Genomic DNA, 15,107 nt, shown 5'->3' on the forward strand with positions numbered 1-15,107 from the left:
GTTTTAGAAAGCGTGGAAAGGCTGCTGAGAGGAAACATGGACTCCTTCATCACCCTCATCAGAACTTCGGACTTTGTTTTAGCCTGAGGGTCTTTGATCATCCACGGAGAAAACGCTACATCAGTGACAGTTCTGAGGAGGAGGAGGGAGCGACTGAGGGGAGCCCTTTGACCCAGCCATTGATGGATAAGTCAGAACCCGACCCCAAAACCTTGTGAGACACCCCAATGAGTGTGAAGGCCTCTCTTTGTCCACCCCCTCAGAGGTGGAATGCGATTGCGGCTCACGGGAGTCACCGGCGGACAAGGTGAATGTAAAAGACGGCGCTCAGGTAAATGAATGATTAAGAAGCGGTGGTCAAGGAGGGGTGAGTAATGAGGCTAGGAACCGGGGTTTGTGTAAATTTAAAAAAAAAACAAGCAGCTGGGGTACTTACACTGTTTCTTTTCTGAAAATCTCTCAACAGCTCGACGATGCCTTTCTAGACGACTTTGAGAACTTACACATCGGTAGCCCTGTGGGAGTAAATATATCGTGCGTCAGCTGTTTCTGCTCATGTCTGAGACACAGATCTCAAGCCAAAAAGGACAAAATGGAAGAATGAACCAGCTCAGACTTCCTTATGGTAGCGGTTATGGCGTCCATTTTTACTGGCGGCTGTAAAAGGTCGTGTTAAACCAGCCGATTAATAAAACATATTTAAATGTGTCAATATGAATGTGTTCCCTTTCATACTTCTGGTAGTAAAAGATGGTACCAGTAACAGTCATGTCCACACAGACGGCTCTGTTAAAGAAAATATATTACACCCCTGGGGAAGTTGGGAGCTTTGGTGGGGTGAACCCTCTTTTTCAAATGGCCAGAAAGCATAGTAAAACTTTAAATAGACAACAGGTAACAGCTTGGCTTTCAGACCAGGATGCTTACACTTTACACAGATGGGCTCGAATACGTTTTAAAAGAAACAAGACCATTGTTTCAGATGTGGATGTGCAGTGGCAGGCAGATTTGGTGGATATGCACCGGTTCTCCAAACACAACAGTGGTTTTAAGTACATCTTAACAGTGATAGACATTCTATCCAAATATGCCTGGGACTTAGGCCTAAAAGACAAGGCAAGTGGTGAGGTATCCAAGCTATTTTCGGCGAAGGTCGCATGCCTCAAAAATTACAAACCGATAGCGGGAAAGAATTTTTAAACAAACCTTTAAGCGGATTGTTAAAGCGGCATGGAGTTCACCATTTTGTTACTAATAATGAAGTCAAAGCAGGGGTTGTGGAGCAATTTAACAGATTTAACAGATTTGAAAATTAAACTGACATGCAGTAAAGACGCTTTCTGTTTAATGGGCAATGCGGCTGAAGGCTTTAAACTGCGCATTGTATCAGCGTCCCTTTTTGTGAAGAAAGTACGGGTGGCCCCAAGTGTCCATCTGGGGCACGCGGAGGCCCTGCTTGCTGCTAATGCTAAATACCCAATGGACCATGTAGCAATGAAAGTGTTTAGCATCCCTGCGGGCAACAGGGTCAGTAACCAGGAGAACCTGTTCTTGGGACAGTTACCCAAAATGCTTGTCCTATGGTTTGTGAATAACAATGCCTTTAGCGGAAGTTACACTAAAAATCCCTTTCATTTTAAACATTACGATATTAATTTTGTGGCCTTGTATGTGGATGGTGAACAGGTACCGACCAAGCCTCTGCAACCGGACTTCGAGGCAGGACGCTGCGTGAGAGAATATGTGAATTGGGTACAGACGGCTGGTAAACACATGAAAGATTGTTCTCTGTTAATCAACCATGAGGAGTTTGCACAGAGTTACACCTTGTTTGCCTTTGACCTGTCTCCCGACCAGGAATGCACCGATCACTATTCCCTGATTAAAACCAGGAACCTGAGAGCAGAAATACATTTTGGGAAGCCTTTAACGGTTACCGTCAATATGATTGTGTATGGGGTTTTTGACAATGTCATAGAGATAAATCAGAGGAGAAACATTCTGTTTGACTACATGTGAACATGGACACCGTGCAGCTCTCACATGTCTTAACGGACCCTTACACGAAAAAGAATTTCTTAGATGTGTTCCCATGTGATTGGCTCCCTGGAGGCAAGCTGTCTCAGAGACCCTTAGGTTTGGTGGTGAACACGCATCCACACAACCAACCGGGTGAACACTAGCTTGCTCTGTATCTGGCGGAGCGTCACCATGGAGAGTTTTTTGACTCATATGGGCACCCCCCAAACAGTGTGTTGTTTCCTAAAAGCATTATGAAATTTTTAAACAAAAATGCCACAGACATGGTGTTTCACAATAGACAATTACAAAACCCCCGCTTTGTCACCTGTGGCTATCACTGCGTGTTTTTCTTACATCATTGTAGCAAGGGTTTATCTTTTGACCAGATTTTAAAAATTGTATTCTAATGACTTAGTGCAAAATGACTGGATGGTGATGAATTGTGTAAAAAATAAATTTAATTTCTTGGTCATGCCTAGCCTTGCTCAAAACATGTTTCAACAAGCCCGGACATGTGTATCTTGCAATGATTTTCATAGCCATGTTACCCAATAAAGCACCCCAGGTGAGGGGTTTAAAGAAATTGATGTTTGGTGGTATGTTTTTTTTTAAATGACCAATTGAGAAAAAGTACACATATATATTTTTTAAAGTATAGAAATGTTTTATTTAAAGCAAAACATTACCAGTTTAAAAATTTTTAGAATGTGAAAAACATTACACACTGAGCCATTGGGCAATTTTATCCAAATTTTTGTTTTTCAGATGGCAAAAAAAGGGGTCATGGTTTCTCGATCCACCCCGGTGTCAGCAGTCGAGGCCTTGAGGCGTTCCAAAAGATCTCTGTTGGCTGCACTGCCCATGATGGAAGATGGTACGTTCAGTTCCGCCATGGCATTCATAAACACGTCCCATCCTTTAGGTACATGTCTGCTAGGAACAGAGTGAGGCTAGGTGACGGCCCTGACTAAGTTGAGCATGTTAGAACCATTAACCACAGAGCCTTTGTACACAAAAAAGACCCTTTATCATTCCATGAAGAGGGGTAAGGATAGCTCAGTGGTTTGAGCATTGGCCTGCTAAACCCAGGGTTGTGAGTTCAATCTTTGAGGAGGCCACTTAGGGATCTGGGGCAAAAGTTGGTCCTGCTAGTGAAGGCAGGGGGCTGGACTTGATGACCTTTCAAGGTCCCTTCCAGTTCTAGGAGATATACCAATTACCTTTATTTTTATCCTGGCCCAGTTTATTTAGCAATACTATTGTATTTGTCTTATAACACTTATTCATGTTATCCAACACCTCCTGAGCAACAGAGCCTGAGGTCTTTGGTGTTTCTGAGGGTTTGGCAGTCACGCTTTGTTCCTGTTCCGGTAGAAACACACTTATTCTCCTTTTATCCGCATCACTCTGCTTCACATACGTTAGGTACTTTGAAGCACGGCACTGTAAAGTTTAGACTTTTCGTATTCGGCCAAGTTAGTTCTTTGAAGAACAGATTTCATTTCAGCGTCCAGTAAGCGAGTTGCTGTCATTCTGATATTTTCCTCTGCTGGAGGGGGAGCCCTTAATTGCTCCAACTGGTGGCTGGGCAGCAGGTACATTTTTTCTGCATACTCCATTATTGATTAGTTAAAAGCCCCGTTATCAGAGGAATAGCAAAACTTAACAGAGGTCTGATAAACCCCCTAGACTGCTTCACCAGATGCTTTTTTCTTTTAAGTGAAACTCTTTTATTACACAAAGTTTTTATAAGTGTGTGTTTCTTTTTCAGCACACGCACTTGATTCTGTGTTAAAGGTGTGTTTCCTTTTAAGGTATTGAGTGCTATTTCTGAGATGGCCGCTACTAGATTGTCAGAGGCTGAACACAGTATAGCCCTCCTTTGCTGCAGGGACGATATGCTAAGTAATTTTAAAAGGTCCAGGTTTCTCTTCACGCAGCTAGACATGTTTTCGGTCAGCAGCCCCAGCTGTTAAAAAGGGGCCTGCCGATAAGTCATCTCTTTTTATACCCATCTGTCCTTCTTTTTAAAGTATAAACCGCCAACTAGTCTGGAGGGAAAGACCGGTTCTTAGTCTATAAGCTTCTGGCGTGGAAGCATTTAAATCCACCACCAGTTAGCCATAAAGTCTTTTGGTAGCATCCTCAAAAGCTTCAAGAAATAATTGAGCTTTGCCGGGGTACATTTGCCGAGTGAGTGTAGCGATTTGTAATTTATCCTTGGGGTTTTTGAATAGAACCATGTACTTTGTGTTTAGGTTAATTGTGCGACTCTTTTTTCCCCTGACAAAATATGTTTTGAACTATATACATAATGCTCAGGTTTCTGTGATGCATGTACTTGGTAAAGGCTTTCTTGATTTCATCGCTTTCACAAGTAGAGTTCATCAGATCGTCTATGATAATCATATTTACTTTATTAATAGGAAACAAACTGTCATCGTCAAAAGCATCAGGCAGCCCCTCCACAAAATTGATATAGGGGTATTTACAGAGTAGTTCTTTATACAGAGGTTGCCAACAACTGTAACACCACACGATATTCTCAGGCATAACAGACGCTGTTTGTTTGGCATTATCCAAACATGATTTTTATAAAGTAACTTTTCCCACAGTTGCTAGGCCCCGCGAGAATTGCAGGAAAGGAGTGTTTCTACCTCGTATCCATTTTTTCAAAAGCCGTAGGGCAGGGTTTTAAAACCTTCTCCTAGGACCCTCTTGTTGTAAACTACTTTGTGTTTTTTTAAGTGTTTTTGTCTCTATTTGCCACTGGTTTTTGTTTCTTATGATAGTGGTGCAGCAGCCCTCTATCTTTTTTTTAGGTGTTTTTGTTTTCTTGCAGACCCGTGCAGTAGTCCAGGACTAGATCTTTCAAACTGTCAAAGTTGATCTTTTCACAGTTTGCTACATTTAGGGTAATACCTTTGACTTTCATACAGGCCTTTCCTCCAGACAGCTTATACTCATGTTTTCGGGCCTGCCGACACAAACTCGGTTATGTGTTGATCTGGCGGGATCTCGCTCGTGAGGTCCCCTAAATAATCCCCCAGAGGGGGATTCCAGTCACCTTCCCTTTTCACAAGTATCACCGAGTCAGTGTCGTGGTACAGGCACCGCTCTTGCAAACCATCTAGGAGGCTGTATAATTCTGAGCGGACATAAGCGGTGGTGAAACAGGCTATGAAAACATTGGTATTGCCAGAGAGAGTACCGTTCTTTTGTGTGCTTCCAAGACACGCATGCTGTTTCATCATCGATAAACTCGCAGGATGAAATCTCGTAATTGGGGGAAAATAGGTACTGCAAGAGTTCGTCAGGGTCTCTCACGATGCTGGCGTTGGGTAGGTTGGTTCTTTGGCCGAATTTACCCCACAGAGAATTTAAAAAACAGTTTAGCGATTTGGTGTTTAGCAGGGTTTGATCTGATCTCATGTTGGCGTAAATGCACGCCTTCTTTCTGGTAGAAATCACTAACGTACTTATTTTGTTTTTCCTTGTCTGTGCACCAACTGGGATACCCTGCAGCCTCTTGTTTCTGGTGGAGGTGTAATTTTATGTACTCTGAAAAGAGTTTCAGATTTTTCATTAGAATGCCAGATTTCATAGATTTTAGCCACCCCTTTGCTAAGGCCGCATTCAATTCCACCGTGCACCAAGTCCCCAGGATGGCCTGCTCCTCATCAGTATGGGTGCATTTCTCCCGCTGCTCGGCTTCTGCACAGGTTTGGCATAGTGGAAACATAAGCTTGCCACCCACTCTGACAGGTAACAATGGGAAAAAGAGGCCTCGTGGGGGGTACACTAACTTTTGCAATTCCAAAATAATTTGCAAGGGGTCCAAATTTGTCAAACTATATCGAGATGTTCAATAGGGTATTCTTTGGTTTTGTTTACGAAAGGGTACAGGCTGGTAAAATCATAATAGTGGATTTCTTCCCCGGGGTTAGGCTTGTAATATAGGCGGATAGCATTTGTCCTCCCCCCAAAAAGAGCATCCCTAGACATGAGAGGCTGGGGTAACTGGGCTCGGTTTAAAAAGTCTGCAAGCTCCCTGTCTGTTTCTTTCATCACCTCCCATTCGTGCTCCCAAAGAGTCCTCACTACAAAATCAAGTCGTTTCAGATAGTCGGTCTTGAGCTGCGTCTTGTAATAAAGAAACCCAAAAGATGTCCCCATCATAGGATTTTGTGCTTTTTCACAACAGGTGACACAGCTGTGGAAAAAAACACCCGTTAAACTCAAAGGCTGTGCGTACCCCATCAACATCAGCATAACTGTCTAAAAAGTAGGGGCCTACCTGTAGTTCCCCACCTTGTAAAGCATGCCGTATTTGTATATTTTCTTTGTGAGAGATATTCGACCCCATCTATTCAGTGGCTGTTGTGTATATCTCTTTTTCTGCCTGTGATAGCTGTCTGGAGGGAGAAGAGCTACCATGTTAGGTTAGGCTCCAAAAAACAAACCTGTACATAGCCATGCAAACGATGCCAGTGTTATGTACCGGAATGGATCTATACACAGCTTTATCTCAGTGAATTTACCAGGTTCTTTTCCCTTCTCCGTCATTTTCATAATCTCTTTTCTGTATAGGATACAAGCCTGTCTCAAAAATTTTGACATCCGGCTGACAGTAATACACAAGCTCTTTCTGCAAGTCAAACGCCTCAGAGCTGTGGTCCCGATACCAGTTGAGAAACACTGCTTTTTCCCTGGATATCATGCTTTCTACACCATAGTGCTCCATACCAGGCATAGGCCCCATGTAATTTTGATTTTCTAAAGTGTTAAAAAAAAAAAATGTGGAAAATACCCTTTGCACCCTTCAAACCCCATGGCCTGTGGTAGCTTGCTAAGCTTCATGGGCAAGAAGTATAAAGAGTCTATAAAACGAATGCCCAGGGCCTTAACTTCCACACACATTAGTTTACTACCCTGAGTAATCAGTTCTAGGCACATCTTTTCCTTCAGTAACTGCCTAATGATGAAGTACACATTGTAACCTTTGGAACTGTGTGCTAGGAACGTGTAGTCCCGAAACCTTGCCAATAAAGGTCTTAACAGACACTCATCGCCCTTAAATTCCCAGGATTTTTCTGGCTTTAAGGACATAGCAAAAATGTAATTGGGAGTGTGCAACCCAGTCTCCTGCATGCATTCGAAATCATAAAATAAATAAATAAATAAAAAATAGCCCGAATCCTCAGGAAAGTGTTTCTAAGGCTGTCCATAAAACAGAGGTGACTGTCTACATCACCAACGATCAAATCCTGACACTGCTTACACCGCCTCCCTTTACACCTATGCCTCATGTCCACGTATGACTGACACTTATCACACAAAGTTTTAGACAGGCATTCAACTTGGTTTTTTGATGCACAGTCGACATGTCTGTCTAAACACTCTTTGGACCGACAATACAGTCTACAGCTACGACACCGCAGCTGCACGCCCACGCCTTCTGAGCACGCTCAAGCGGAGGCGCCAACGATACCTGCAAGAGTGGTTGTGGCTGTACACTGTGTGGCAAAACTCACAATTTTTTGCTCCGAACAACTTTTTCGCATCCAGAACCCCATAGTAATGCTCATCGTGCAACAGGATGAAATAAGTTTTGGGGTACTCTAGGCCCCGCGTTTTAAAAAAGGCCCAGCTGCCTTTCGCCGTATACAACACCACCTGTATGTCCACTCCTAAATGCTGTTCAAACTTTGCTACATCACTGAGCAGAACCTTTTTTTGATCTGACCACCCCAGTTTCTCATGCAACTTTCTCACCTCCGCTAACAATTCCACGTCCATAGGTTTACGATCGGACATGATGGCTAAGAGGCCACCCGCAAAACACAGATTGGTACCAGTGTAAGTCAGGTCTACTAAACACTGTCTCTTTTTATGACTAATTTGACTATTAAGGATAGAATTTAAAACTCTACGAGCGCCCCCACCCCTGTGTTTTACAACTGTCACAATGAGGTGCAATGTCCCATTGACATGCAACTCTCTATTGCTCTGTAGCAGCTTTGAGGTCTGATTTAAGAAATCCTCAGCAGACAGCTCATCCCTAATTCTTCTGACCGAAAACAAAGGGTTAGTTAAATTACGGCTCTCTAAACGTAACTGAACATAATCATCAGGGCCTACCCTACCATTAACGTTAACTGTATTCCCCAGTGTATGGCTTCAACAACCTGCTGAGCTGAATTTATTTGCTCAAGATTGACAAAATGAAATTCCTCACAATACACCGACCCCCCAAATCTAGGTAATTCATGTTGCCAACTTCTCACTCTCTCCATATACACCTCTGCATTTTCGGGGTTACTTGGGGGGGTTCCTCTACAGGATCATTAGCAGCATCTTCTGCATCAGATGCTATTTGAGAGTAAGACTCTCCATGAGAGTCATTGGGAGTAGAACAGGACCCGTCTACAGAACCCTCTGGGGAATTTGCTAAACCAGAGTCTGATTCTGCCTCCCCATTTTCAGGCAAGCCAGTCTGAGAGCCTCCAGTAGGAGGCATCTTTGTTCCCCCCCCCCCCATTACCTCTTTAGCCCTTTTTAAAATTTTTACAACTTTTTGGCAGCCATCTGTTTATCCCCCCAAGCGCTGTCCCCCCTTTTGTTTACACATGAGCTGATGTGTACCCTGGAGGGTGCCCCAGGCCCCTTTCCACAACTAGTCATGCCTGCTCAGAGCCACCCTTTCCAGCCCTCCTGTCTTTCAGCATTGCTCTGAACAAAGCATCATATTTTTCCCAAGTCTTTCTAGAATGCCGTTCTTTTAGACTCCCCGGGGATACAGCATCCATCACTTTTCTAATGGAAGCATCAAACTCTTCCCAAACACTAGAATATGGGGAATGGTTATGGTTTTGAGAGAATGGTTTGTCAGTCCTTGGTTTTTTATTCACATCCCCTAGAGCGCATGCTCCGGGTTTGTGAACGTGGACATTTTCTCTCACAGTTTCCTCAAGGCTTGGCGTGGCGGTGGCCGCTGAGGAACTGGAGTTGTGTTTGTGTGGCTGCAACACATCGGCATTGCAGAAGCTTTCAGTCCTTGTTTTTTTATATGCAGCCCCTAGAGCCCATGCTCCAGGTTTGCGCACATTCAGAACCCCTAGAGTGCATGCTCTGGGTTTGTGAATGTGGGCGTTTTCGCTCTCAGTTTTCTCAGGGCTTGGTGTGGCAGTGGCCGCTAAGGAACTGGAGTTGTGTTTGTTTGTATGTATTTTTACCAGAGTCTTTTGTTTTGTCCTTGGGTTTGACATATGAGGTTTGGACCACCCGGATGCTTCATCTGCACTCCTGTGCTGTTTTGCGTTGTTAAAGGTCTCAAAGCAGATTCCTAGTTCTTTGGTGGTTCTGGAGGAGGTGTCCTTGTAGCTCTGACAGCATTGTCAGAAAAGTTGCCCATGCCTATGAGGGGGAAAAAACCAGAACAACAACATTTTACAAAACTGAACTTTACCATCTTTCTCACCCACACCTATGTAATTACTTAAAATACAAAAACCTCATAGAACAACTAAACCAATAAGCAAAATATATTTACTCGGCTTCATCCATCCATCCGTCACTGATGCTGGTGAATTTTCCTTTTCAGCTGTCTTTCCTTTTTCTTTTGAGCTTGTTTTCCCTCTGGTCTAAGGATCTCTCATGTTTTGACTGTACTGTGGAGCAAACAACATTATTATAAAAACACATGAAACCATCTATATTCAGTAGGGTGTTTTTCTATTTAAAAAGTCAGAGCTTTACAACAAAATAATCCATTTCAGGCCCTACAACAAACACAGGTTTTTAAATACACCTTATTTTGCAGAATAAAAACCAAAACTGCTTTTAAAATCCATTTTGCACAGTAAAAAACCCTTGTTAGTTTGAAACACACATACCACCAGTATAAAATCCTATGCCTTGCACAGGGCCATCACACACACACAATCAGCTTTATAAAAAACACACCAAACCAAGTTTGCAGCCATACACTTTTCAAAAACCCACATGCATTTAAAAGTCATTTGCAAAAAAGTTACCTTTCACTATGGGATAAAGTGTTGCAGACACATGCTTGTTCTGTCGTCCTCCTTCCCCCCCCCCCCCCCGTGTGTGTTTGGGCCTTCAGGTTAAAGAACAAGCAAAAATGTTAGTTAGTATTACCACCAAATCCCTATACAACCTGTGTAACACTTTTTTTTTTTTTAATTTAACAGTATTAAGCACAACTATGTTTTTTACCCTGGCCTGGCGGTAAAATGCAGTTTAAAATTACTGGTTCCATGTTAAACAGATCACACTGCAATAAACATAGGCACCATTATTTACTAAGACAGCATGGGCAAAAAGTGGCATTATATAATACATAGTTTCAGAGTTAAAGACAGCAAGTCTTACCTCTTTTTGCAGCCCAGCAGCTATCCAAGAAAGTTTTCTGTTAAAAGGACAGACTCACATACCTGAGGTTTTATACCCTCTTAGCCCATTGTTGAAGTCTGTTTGAAACAGAGTTGCTAACAGGTTAATTTAATCACCACAGCTCTGAAATAATAGATCCCACAGCACACTCTTTTGTGATCTGAGGTGGGGGAACCATGTTGTCTACACATCAGGGCTTTTTTTTTTTTGCTGTAAGTTAAAATACATTTGTGGCTTTCTTACAGTATTAAACAGTACCCATTTCCGGGGGGGGGGGGGGAGGCCTGTAACGGGGTGCATCCGGGGCTCAACCCTCTGAGGGGAGGAGGGGAGCCACACCGGCCCGCTGGTCTCATGTGGGCTCTGCCCTGTCCCTTTAAGGCTAGGGAACAGAGTCAGAGTCTACTGGGGCTCCGGCCTTTGGCTGCAAGGCGGAGCAGTAAACCATACAAGGCGGGGAGCTCAGGCCTCTTGTAGCAGGGCTGAGCAGAAAGCAGTACAAGGGAAGCGCAGGCTTCTTGCAGCAGGGCTGAGCAGTCTGGTGAGGGGGATAACTGCCACCCATAAGTGGGGTAGCAGGGGGGACACAGGCCCACCCACTCCACTGTGTCCCGGCCCGGGGCCCTAGGCAGCGGTCGTTACCGCTGATGGTCAGTGGGGATCCTGACCGCAACACACTGACATGGGTATTGTCTGGTCAGCAGCCTGACTGAGGTCGGCTGCCCCCGGGCCACTTCCAATATCCCCCTCGGGGCCTACCTGTTCCACGGCATTCAGTCCCGGGAAGTCCCATTGCATGGGTTCCTCACCACCCAGGCTGGGGGGTAGGTCCGGTAGTTCCTCGGGGAAGTCTGGCCAATTCTGCTCCGGAGGTTCCTCGGGGTAACAGCACAGTAGCGGGGAAGATCCTGGTGGTTCCTCTTCATATGTGGCGCAGGGAAGCTCCGGCAGGTCTTCCCAGTAGCGAGCGAAGGGTATCTCCGGCCAGTCCGGGCAACTGCCCTGGACTCCAACGGATCCCCTGTCAGGAGCTCCTTCAGGCAGGTCCACTCCCCGCGGTGGCGGGGCACTGACTGAGCTGGAAGGGCCAGCTTTTATACTTCCAGGTCGCCACCTGACCCTCTGAGGGGCGGGCTCACCGCTCTGTAGCCCCGCCCCTTCCGGTGTCCGGGGCTCAACCCTCCCCGGGGAGGAGGGGAGCCACACCGGCCCACTACAGGGCCATTTGCAAGATCAATGAATGTCTTGGGTTAGTCATTTCTTTTATGCTTAAAGATTGGGGGGTAGGGGTGTTTCCTGGAAAAAAAATGACCTATAGCATTCAACCAACTCCTGGGCCATATTTAAACTGTCCAATAGCATTCCACCAACTCCTGGGTCCTTTAAACTGTCCAATAGTTCTCCACCAACCCCAGGGGTTATATTTAAACTGTCCAATAGCATCTGTGAATTCCTAAGGTTTTATTTCATTTCATATTAATCAGAACTCACCATCCACCCCCAATCAAATGTAACCCTATAGCAACAAGGGTAAGTAATTGCAGTCACCCTGGCTATTCAGTGAGGGTATGTGTGTGGTTAAACCCATTCAGTTTAACAGACTAAGGATAGCTCAGTGGTTTGAGCATTAGCCTGCTAAACCCAGGGTTGTGAATTCAATCCTTGAGAGGGGTCACTTAGGGATCTGGGGCAAAATCAATATTTGGTCCTGCTAGTGAAGGCAGCTCTATGAGATAGGTATATCTCCATATTAACTCTATTGTACTCAAACATGTCTTAACTAGCCCTGTTTGTTTTATTGTAAGCACATTTTTTAGGATTTTTTCCCCCTTCCCACAACATGCATTTCAGCTTTTTGCTATAAATGGATCTCTTTTACACACACAAAAACACAAGAGCTAATTCTCACAAACTATTTATTTATTATTTTAAAAGACATACAACTCCTTGAAAACAAACCAAGATGCTTCATTAAAAAGGCCTTCTAACAAAACACAGATAGTCACAACCCCCCCCCTCTTTTTTAATTTACAGCTACCAAGTTTTATATCGCATGTTTGCCCCCTCACCATTCGCTAACTTAATCCTTTTAGATTTCTTACAAATAGCCTTTTTCTTAAGCAGGGCTCTGTAACTTCTTGTGCAAACTAGACGGTCAATATAACGTTGTAAGCAGGCATCTTCCAGTTTGGTCATTTTCTTTAAAACACGGTCAGGGTCTCCACTGAATTGCACAGCACTTATCAAGGTCACCTCTTGCACTAAATGTTCTTGGGTTAGGCACAAACATTGCATAGCATAACCTATGGCAATAATAGTGTTTAATAAGCTTTCCGAACACAGCTCAGCACACAGGCCCCGGAGCTTGCAGTTTATATCCACTGAAGTCCAAGTCACACAGTCATGGTGCTGTTGGCCTGGCGCATCTATGACACAGCACTCACAATCTTCAAAAAGCTTTTCCCTAAGGCAGTGTTTAAGCATAGCATAAACAGCAATGCGTACAATAGTCTGCATGACTTTTTTACGCTCATGACGTGGCACTGGCTCAGTTAGTTCTATGCCAAGCCTCCTCCTAAACTCTTCAAACCCATCATCCTCGGAGTCCTCTTCAACAATTTGTATTGGTGTTGAGCAAAAACATGGTGGGACCGGTTTGTTGGTGGCACCAGGCATGACCCAGTGTTGACAGAGGGGTGGAAAATGACAGACAAAATGAAGAAGGGCTCCTGTATTAGGCCTCTGCTCTTGTCACCATGTTCCATGTTTAGACTTAACTCCACAGGCTAGATGGAAAGAAAGAATGTGATGTGTGTGTGTGGCAACAGTCAGTACCAGATTAGGTAATTATACTTGCTGGCTGCTGGCTAAAGGGAAGAATGAGAAATGGAATGACAAAGTTAGACTATAGATAATATTTTTTTGCAAGTTTCTAAAGTACTGTTTAGAGCTGTGCTGCTATATAATGTATTTGCTGTATGGGAAAAGGAGGAAGAGGGAGAAGAAGGGGGGAAGAGGGGGGGGGGGGGGGTAGGACATGCTTAGCTAAGAAGATGTATAAAGTCAGAGAGTCAGGTAAGCTTTGAGAGAGGTGTGTGAGGTGTGCTGATGTGTGTTCCTGTGTTCCTCAAATTTTAACTTTTTTTTTTCAACCTTTTGTTTTTTAGTCCCACCCTGGTGTGTCTAATGGGAGCACTGCACTGTCACTGCCTGCAGCAGCCTCTTAGCAAGGCCAGCAACAGCAGCAGCTGGGGTGGTTTGGCGCTTTGAGCGGACCCCTCCTGCCCCGACTCGACTCCGGAGGTCGACGGCGGGCGCGCGCACGCACGCCGGGTGACTTCCGCGGGGCCTCGGTGGGGGCATCGGTGTGGTTGTGTGGTTGCACTGTGACTCGAGGCAGCTACGGTGCAACGCGCGCGGCGTGGTGGAGAAGCAGAGGAACCGACGGTGGGAATAAGAACCTCGTGAATAAGGTAGTTGTTTGCCTGTTAAGACCTGGGTTTTTTGCCTGTTAAGGACGGGGGGGACTGAATACAGAGTATACAGAGGGGGTGCAGACACAGTTCAGGCAATGTATGGGTGTACACCCTTAGATGATTGAAATGATGAAGAGACTGTGAAGACTGTCTATCCATTGCTAGAAACTGTAAGGTTCTATCAGCTGAGCTAGAGACAGTATCAAGGAGGCTGGAGAGGAAGGGAGCCAACATTATCCTTCAATACTCTTTGTAGATTCCAGCCTTCAATTAGCTTTGTTTGCGAATGTGTGTATGTTGTTGAATGAATTTATGGTGTTGTTGTTATGTATGTTGAGAGATAGGTCAGATCTGTTGCAAGAGGTAGTCACTGTCTCCCCTCCCCGGCCCGAACTGCAGTTGTTTGTGTCCCCCCCCTCTCCCCCCCCCCCGCAGAGGTTGTAACCCACCTTCCGGTGTCCCCCCCCCTTTCAGTCCCCACCGTTTCAGCCTCAGAGATTTTCAGAGACTGGGATTTTATCCATTCATACTCGGGAGGGAGCTAGGGTTTAACTGGAGCACGGGGGCGGGGAGCAGAGGATTTAATGCCTAGTTTTACTAGCAGCTGCCTTTTTAGACCCAGTGGCAGCCTGCAGCAATAAGGCTTTTTATTTCAGTTTCTTTACTTTTTGCAGCAGGATGTTTTGCATTTTTTGAGATCACTCTGCCAGTTGAACCTGACTGACTGAAGTGAAAGTGGAGTCTGAGGGACAAGTTGGTAGGAAGTAGGAGAAAAGTTTGGAAAAGATTTTGGGTTTAAAGGAGAAAGATTTTGAGAACTGAAACAAGGGAAGAGAGAAAGAGAGGGCAGAAGGAGAGAAGGAAGAGTGAAGTTGGAGGAGGAAGGCCAGGAAGGGGCCGGAAGGAGAGGTGGAAGGGTGGAAGGGGCCGAAGTCAGGTGGACTGGGGTGCCCTGGCTCACAGGAAGGGGGATTGGCGGCAATCAGTGTGCCATATGCCGAAGGAGGAGAGGGAGAAAAGAAATGAGCATGAAGAGAGTGCCCCAATGATGGGGCAGGAGAGACAGACGGGGTGTCAGCGGGAGACGGACTATCCTGCCCCCCTGGAAATTCTAAAAATAAAGCTCGAACCGCTGTAAAAGACTTTTTCCAGCTGCCTGTGGCAGATTCTGTCCAGCTGTGTGGCGCAACTCCT

General features: G+C 45.0%; 1 long non-coding RNA gene across 2 annotated transcripts in view; it reads left to right on the top strand.

Annotated features, from left to right (window-relative positions):
* The first annotated feature begins 2,785 nt into the window (after positions 1-2,785).
* The window catches only part of LOC120403107, a 29,663-nt gene continuing 17,341 nt past the window's right edge, over positions 2,786-15,107 (top strand). For both annotated transcript variants that reach the window (XR_005597474.1, XR_005597473.1), the window contains exon 1: positions 2,786-2,896. This is a non-coding gene — a long non-coding RNA (uncharacterized LOC120403107). The remainder of the gene's footprint in view (positions 2,897-15,107) is intronic.

The sequence above is a fragment of the Mauremys reevesii genome, linkage group 4, assembly GCF_016161935.1.
Source record: "Mauremys reevesii isolate NIE-2019 linkage group 4, ASM1616193v1, whole genome shotgun sequence".
In the NCBI taxonomy this organism is placed as follows: Eukaryota; Metazoa; Chordata; order Testudines; family Geoemydidae; genus Mauremys; species Mauremys reevesii.